Here is a 7,308-nt window from a genome sequence, read left to right as displayed (position 1 = left end):
GACCACCGAATGTGATGCTTGTGGGACAAAGGGTGGGGCTGAAGCCTAGCTCCCCAAAGCCTCTGCAGGGATAGCATGGGAGTGAGGAGGGCTCTGCAGGTGGACCTGTGGCTGTGAAGTTAAAACATTGAGCCTCCGTGGGCCACAAAAAATGCAGTACTGCTGTTTCCCATATGCACTTTGCTCAGTCAAGTAAGGTCAGGGGCGCAGGGAAGAAACTCGAAGGGGAGGCAGAACCCCAGGGCTAATCCTGACTCACTATTAACTGGCTCTATGGCATTGGGCGTGAAATGGAACCATTTGGGAAGTTTCAAAACATACGATTTGCACCTTTAAAAAATAAATTGTACAGTACTCTCTTTCCAGAGACGTTAAGATAATGGGAAAACAACTGCTTCTGGGAATGGAGAGATGAGGATCTGAATCTTGGCTCTGTGATGGAATTTCTGAATTGCCCAGGCAAGTTACTTACCTCTTAGGGCTTCCATTTCTTCCCTCTTAAATAATGCCAGCGACCTCACAGAGTTAGCTCTGAATTAATGAGATGATATTTGTAGTGCAACTGGATCATTGCCTAACATTTTAGTCCACTTGTGCTGCTATAACAAAATATCATAGGCTGGGCAGCTTGAACAACAGACACTTAGTTCTCACAATTCTGGAGGCTCATAAGTCTAAGATCAAGCTGCTAGCAAATTCGGTTTCTAGTGAGGGCTGGCTTCCTGGCTGGTAGACAGCCACCCTCCTTGCAGTGTCCTTACACGGACTCTTCTCTGTGTGTGCTCATGGAAAGGTGATCTCTGTCTTCCTCTTCGTAGAAGGGCACTAATCCCATCAAAGAGCTCCACTTTGATAATGAAATCTAAACTTAGTTACCTCCCAAAGGCCCCACCTCCAAATACCATCACACGCAGGGTAAGGGCGTCAATACACTGTTTTTTTCTTTTAGATGGAGTCTTGCTCCAATACAGTGTTTTTTTCTTTTAGATGGAGTCTCGCTCTGTTGCTCAGGCTGGAGTGCAGTGGTGCGATCTCAGCTCACTGCAGCCTCCACCCCCCAGGTTTAAGCGATTCTCCTGCCTCAGCCTTGAGAGTAGCTGGGATTATAGGCACGCACCACCACACCTGGCTAATTATTGTATTTTTAGTAGAGACAGGGTTTCGCCATGCTGGCCAGGCTGGTCTCAAACTCCCGACCTCAGAAGATCCACCCGCCTTGGCCTCCCAAAGTGCTGGGATTACAGGTGTAAGCCGCTGCGCCCGGCCCAATAGACCAATTTTGAAGGGGCATATTTAACCCATAACACTTCACAAATAGGAAGTACTCAGTAAACAGTAAGAATTACTATTATCTGTGAAATGAGTAGGTTGGCTAACATGCTCTCTAGAGTATTTTCTAACTTAGAAAAAAATTCCAGGTAATGTTATTAGCAACTCCTTTGTCCCTGCGTAATATCTTCCTCGCTTCGGACTTCGCAAGAACAGCACTCTCTTCCTTTCTGCCTTGGAAACTCCTTCCATGTCTGTGGATAAGTGCCACCTTTTATCCAGCCATTTAATCAAACACAATTGTAATCTAATTGGTATCCTTCAAATCCATTCATTTCTCCCCATATCTACTGCTACGAAGAACTAATGTTTAGACAATTATTATCCCTTGCATGAATTACTAAAACTGCCTTTTAACTAGCTTCCTGCCTTCCAGAACTGTACTTCCTACTTTGTCCATGGGTAACCAAGAATGGATTCCAGGTATGTTCATTCCCTCAGCCCTCATGGTGGCTGGGGGGGTCTGGGGCCACCTCTTCCTGTTCCCCTATTGTGCCATATAATATGACCATTTTCCATGCATGTTGTGGGAGCAAAATCTGGGAGGCACCAGTGTCTAATCCACTCTGTACACTGCAGTCAAAATGATCTTTGAAAGGAAAAGTCAGTGGCTCCTCGTGTTGCCTTTAAGATCAATTAAAATTCCTTAGGCTGATAGATTCAGTTCACTTCATCAGCTTTAATTTATATCAGGCTCAACAGGCTATCTTGAGAAAATATTTTCTGAATTCCTTTAATTCCTTTTTTTTTTTTTTTTTTAGCCTGCCAATAACTTAGCTTGGAGTAGTGAGCTTCTAGAATTTTCCCACGGTGTAGAGGAGACACTCCTGCCCCCAGTTATAGATGGAGTCAGAAAAGGGAACAGGATGTGGGGAAAGTAAAAGAGCCCACTGGGCTGGGCACGGTGGCTCACACCTGTAATCCCAGCACTTTGGGAGGCTGAGGCAGGCAGCTCACGAGGTCAGGAGTTCAAGACCAGCCTGGCCAACATGATGAAACCCCGTCTGTACTAAAAATACAGAAGTTAGCTGGGCATGGTGGTGGGTGCCTGTAGTCCCAGCTACTTGGGAGGCTGAGGCAGAAGAATCGCTTGAATCCGGGAGGCAGAGGTTGCAGTCAGCCGAGATCGGGCCATTGCACTCCAACCTGGGTGACAGAGTGAGACTCAGGCTCAAAAAAAAAAAGAGCCCACTGTGCTTGGGTGGCTGAGGTAGAAGGATCACTTGAGGCCAGGAGTTCGAGGCTGCAGTGAGCTATGATTGCACCTCTGTAGTCCAGCTTGGGAGACAGAGTAAGACCCTGTCTCTAAAAAAAATAAAAAGAAATTAAAAAAAAAAAAAGAAAACCTACTGGTTTTCTGGTCCCGAGGATTCTTGGGAGGAGAAGGGAGAAAGAGTGTTTGTGCAAAATGGAAGAAGAGGGAGGAGAGGGAAGCTGCCAGTCCTTAAGTCTCTGGTGGTGGAATGGGGCAGGGGCAGGGGACAGGGATGTTAATTAAATTAGTGGGTTACACCAACAGGAAGGAGGGGAGCTATTGCCATAGGTTTTCTAGGGCATAGCCTCAGAAATATATGGCAGTGTGAATATTTTTTAAGGCTCAACTTCAATTCCTATGTGGAACACAAGCCAAGTCAGTTGCGGGGCCTCCTGAGGCAGGGGGAGGTGAGCCTGGTGCAGAGGCTACTTGGAGGCTGGACACCAAGCTCAGGGGAAAACAGCCAGCAGAGCCAAAGTGAGGTGGAGTCCTGAGCAAACTGGGAGGCCCAGCTCACAGGCTGCAACAACAGCTCACATGACAAGCAACTCCAGAATCATGCTCTGGGGTCTGAGAACCCCAGTGTCTCCCTGAAACCTCACAGGTACCTCTATTACACACCCTTTCTCCTGTGCACCTGGACAGCCTCTGAAGAAAGAATCAGGGCCGGCACAGTGGCTCACACCTGTAATCCCAACACTTTGGGAGGCCGAGGCAGGGGGGATCACCTGAGGTCAGGTGTTCGGGACCAGCCTGGCCAACATGGCGGAACCCTGTCTCTACTAAAAATTCTAAAAATTAGCCAGGCATGGTGGCAGGTGCCTGTAATCTCAGCTACTCGGGAGGCTGAGGTAGGGAGAATTGCTTGACCCCGGGAGGCGGAGGTTGCAATGAGTTGAGATCGCGCCACTGCACTCCAGCCTGGGAGACAGAGGGAGATTCCGTCTCAAAAAATAAAAAATAAAAATAAAAAATAAAGTATCAGAAGAGAGGAGGCTTCTCAGAGATTGAGCATTTTTTTTCCAAGAGAGACTTGGCATTCCCTAAACAGTCTATTTAAATCATTGGACTGTATTATGCATTTAACAGACTTGAGCATTAACTTAATTTATTTTTCCTTTGACAGTTGAAGACTTAGGAAAAGGACTAAAATAAAGAAGTTACCATTTTCTGCACATCTCAATTCGAGTGTGTGACACACTTTGTGAACCTGTTATATTTGTAAAGCTCAAAGCAAAGCAATGGTTTAAGGTAGCATGCAAAACTGACAGTTCTCTTTTCCCATTTCTCCTCTTTACTTCTGGTTCTCAGGTTTTGCAAAGTCAGCACCGAATGGAAGGCAATGTTCTGAGATTCCACATTTGGGCAATTGTTTGAATGATGCTGCTGTAACACACAAGACTGGAATGGAGTTGAGACTGGGAACCTGATTATGAGCTACATTTTGGACAAGTTTAACTTGATGTAATTATGCATTACCAATATCCAGCTATGTCTTGCAAGGTGTGGGTATCTACTTGGAGCTAAAGAGGTTGGGACAGGAGATATATTGGAGAGTTTTCAACATATGAGTGATAAATGAAGCTGTTGGGATGGATGAGATCCCCTCCAATGAACAGTAAGAACATGTATTTTTGGTAGAGAAAAGGGCTAATGATAAAGACCGAGAAAAAAGAATGTTGTTAGTAAAATGGCCAACTGGGAAAAAGCAAAAGAAGTTTCTTCCTTTTTTTTTTTTGAGATGGAGTCTTGTTCTGTCACCCAGGCTGGAGTGCAGTGATGCTATCTTAGCTCACTGCAACCTCTGCCTCCCCGGTTCAAGCAATTCTCCTGCCTCAGCCTCTCAAGTGGCTGGGATTACAGGCGCACACCACCACGCCCGACTAATTTTTGTATTTTTAGTAGAGATGGGGTTTCACCATGTTGGCCAGGCTGGTTTTGAATTCCTGACCTTAAGTGATCTGCCCGCCTTGGCCTCCCAAAGTGCTAGGATTACAGGTGTGAGCCACCGCGCCCAGCCACCAAAAGAGGAGTTTCAAGAGTTGGTGATAACCTGGGTCAAATCAGTTAATTAACTATTAATTCATTCAACAAATATTAAGCTGGCCGTGTACCTTGTATAGTATTAGACTTGGGGGATACAAAGATGAAAAGACAAAGCCAGCAGAGTGGTTGAGTAGGATGGGAGCTGGGGGAAGCCACTGGATCCTTTCACCAGGAAGGCACCCTGTAGCTTAGTGAAAGTGATGGGATCAGGGGTAAAGTTGTGGGAGCAGAGGAGTGGCTGGAAGGGAGAATCCTTTTGAAGAAAGTCTGTGGTAAAATGCAGGAAAGCAATGGGGCTCCACAGGAAATGACACTGGAAAGAAGACATTTGAGCAAGAGGGAAATGTGTGTGCATGTGTAAGCTGAGAGGAACACATTGATGGTCTCAACGCATTCTTTCAGCAAGGGTTTATTAATAGCTATTTGGGAGCAGACACAATTACTAGGGGAGGGGAGGGCGACTGAACAGTGAACAAAACTCCACCCTCAGGAGGTTTCCACTCTAGTAAAGGGAGACAGACATAAAGCAAACTCAGAACACATAAAGTGCTCATGTGTTGGCAAATGCTATAAACAACACGAGCACCAGGTGGTAGGGGATGGGGGTACTTTATTGGAGGCCAGACCTCTCCATGGTGTACACTTGCACTGAGGCCTAAGTCACGAGGCGAGGAGCACCTGCACCGTCATGCAGATGAACAGCCCTCCAGCAGAGGGAGAAGCAAGTGAGGAGGTGGGAGTGAGCCTAGGATGCTGGAGGGAAGGCAAGGCGGGGAGGAAGGTTGCAGGAAGTGAGGTTTATAGGTAGACAGTGGTCAGCTCCACAGGGCTTTGCAGGTCAAAGGGCTTGGCTTTTGTTTAATCACAGTGCAAAACAACCAAAGGCTTTAGGCAGCGAATTGATCAGACTTCTTTTTTTAATGGTAAGAGAACTTTATTTTAATAAAAATGTCCTCTTTTTCAGTTGACCCCTTCCTCTACCACTAGAAAGTAGCTTTATTGCTAAAAAGCAATCTGTTTATATTATTTATTTATTTATTTATTTATTGAGACGGAGTCTCGCTCTGTTGCCCAGGCTGGAGTGCAATGGCACAATCTCGGCTCACTGCAACCTCCGCCTCCCGGGTTCAAGCGATTCTCCTGCCTCAGCCTCCTGGGTATCTGGGATTACAGGCATGCGTCACCACACCCGGCTAATTTTTATATTTTTAGTAGAGATGGGGTTTCACCATGTTGGCCAGGCTGATCTTGAACTCCTGACCTCAGATGATCCGCCTGCCTCAGCCTCCCAAATTGCTGGGATTACAGAAATGAGCCACCATGCCCGGTGAAGAAATCCGTTTATTTAGACATTCTCTTCTTAGGCATTTTTAAGTTTTTCCACTGCTGTAACACCACTGTGTATTTTTCACTTTCAGTCTTCTCTTCAAACACTTTTTTTCGGGAGAATCTGCATCACTGTCTCTGTTCCTGCCTCCTTATCCTCTCCAATGAGAAGATCCAATGTATCTCCCACTTTGACCATTCTGCTTTTCTTCCATAATTTTTCCCCATTCAGCCTGAATTCACCCTTGCAGAATGCATCTTCCACTTTGTTTCTTCCAATATCCAGGCTTGTCTTCAGGACAACGTCATCCTGAAAAGACCGCACTACTGTTTCCAGGTCTTGATAGTCTTTGCTATAGTAGGGCCATCCTCAAGCTCCTCTTCCTGCTCACTCATCTCGTTCTGATCACCTTCTGCATCAGAGTCCTCCTCATCTCCTATTTTTTGCAGATACTTTTTAGTAGATTTTGTAGAGCTTATATTACTTTTGAGTCTTATGAAAAATGGAAAAATATATTCCAGAGATATTAAAAGCCCTGGGAGTCTCAGTGAGAAAATGTTATTGAAGAGTGTTTTATAATTTGGTGCATGTAACTTGGTACTAGAAAAATACAAGTACTGATTCCAGGAAGTACAGAGTTTGTGTGATGAAGGTGTCCCTCAGAGAACACCCCAGAGTCCAATCCAGGTATCTGGCTTTCTTAAAACACCAGCATGCAATTTGACACTAGTCATAGCCATGGCACTTATAACCTGTATGTCAGGGCCTCCAAACAGACTCCTTTTTTCCTCTGAGGTCCACAGTGCTTACTGTTGGAGAACCATCTATTGGAGATGAGAGGAGACTCAGCGAGAAGAGTCAGGAGGCCCGCGGTGGATGGGGCAGGAGCTGCTGGCGTTTGGACCAATCCTAGGGTTTTGGCAGTGAAGATGCTGGGAAGTGGTAGAGCTGAGGACAGTTTTTGAGCGGAATTCCATCAGGACTTGATGGGTTTGGATGTGGCATTAAAGGGAAGCCTGGCTCAGAATAAAAGGGAAGTTGCAAGAGGATTGAATGATTGATAAAGAAGTCCCCAGAAGGGGTGGGAAAATGGATTCAGCATTGATGTGTGTGTGTGTGTGTGTGTGTGTGTGTGGTGTGTAGGGAGGTTAAGACTTGATCAAAGCCTAGGCAAAAAGCAAGACCCTGTCTCTGCAAAACATTTTTAAAATATTAGCTTGGTGCAGTGGTGTTCTCCTGTAGTCCCAGCTACAGGAGGCTGAGGCAGGAGGATTGCTTGAGCCCAGGAGTTCAAGGTCGCAGTGAGCTGTGATCGTGCCACTGCACTCTAGCCTGGGCAGTAGAGCAAGAT

The 7,308-nt window shown here is 45.9% G+C and overlaps 1 pseudogene; it reads right to left on the bottom strand.

Annotated features, from left to right (window-relative positions):
- Positions 1–5,971: 5,971 nt before the first annotated feature.
- On the bottom strand, positions 5,972–6,703 carry LOC100449401 (mitochondrial transcription rescue factor 1-like; annotated as a pseudogene).
- Between the last annotated feature and the right edge of the window lie 605 nt (positions 6,704–7,308).

The sequence above is a fragment of the Pongo abelii genome, chromosome 5 (genome assembly GCF_028885655.2).
Source record: "Pongo abelii isolate AG06213 chromosome 5, NHGRI_mPonAbe1-v2.0_pri, whole genome shotgun sequence".
Classification (NCBI taxonomy): Eukaryota; Metazoa; Chordata; class Mammalia; order Primates; family Hominidae; genus Pongo; species Pongo abelii.
Note: the sequence above shows the minus strand (reverse complement) of the source record. Positions and strands in the feature narration are given on the sequence as shown.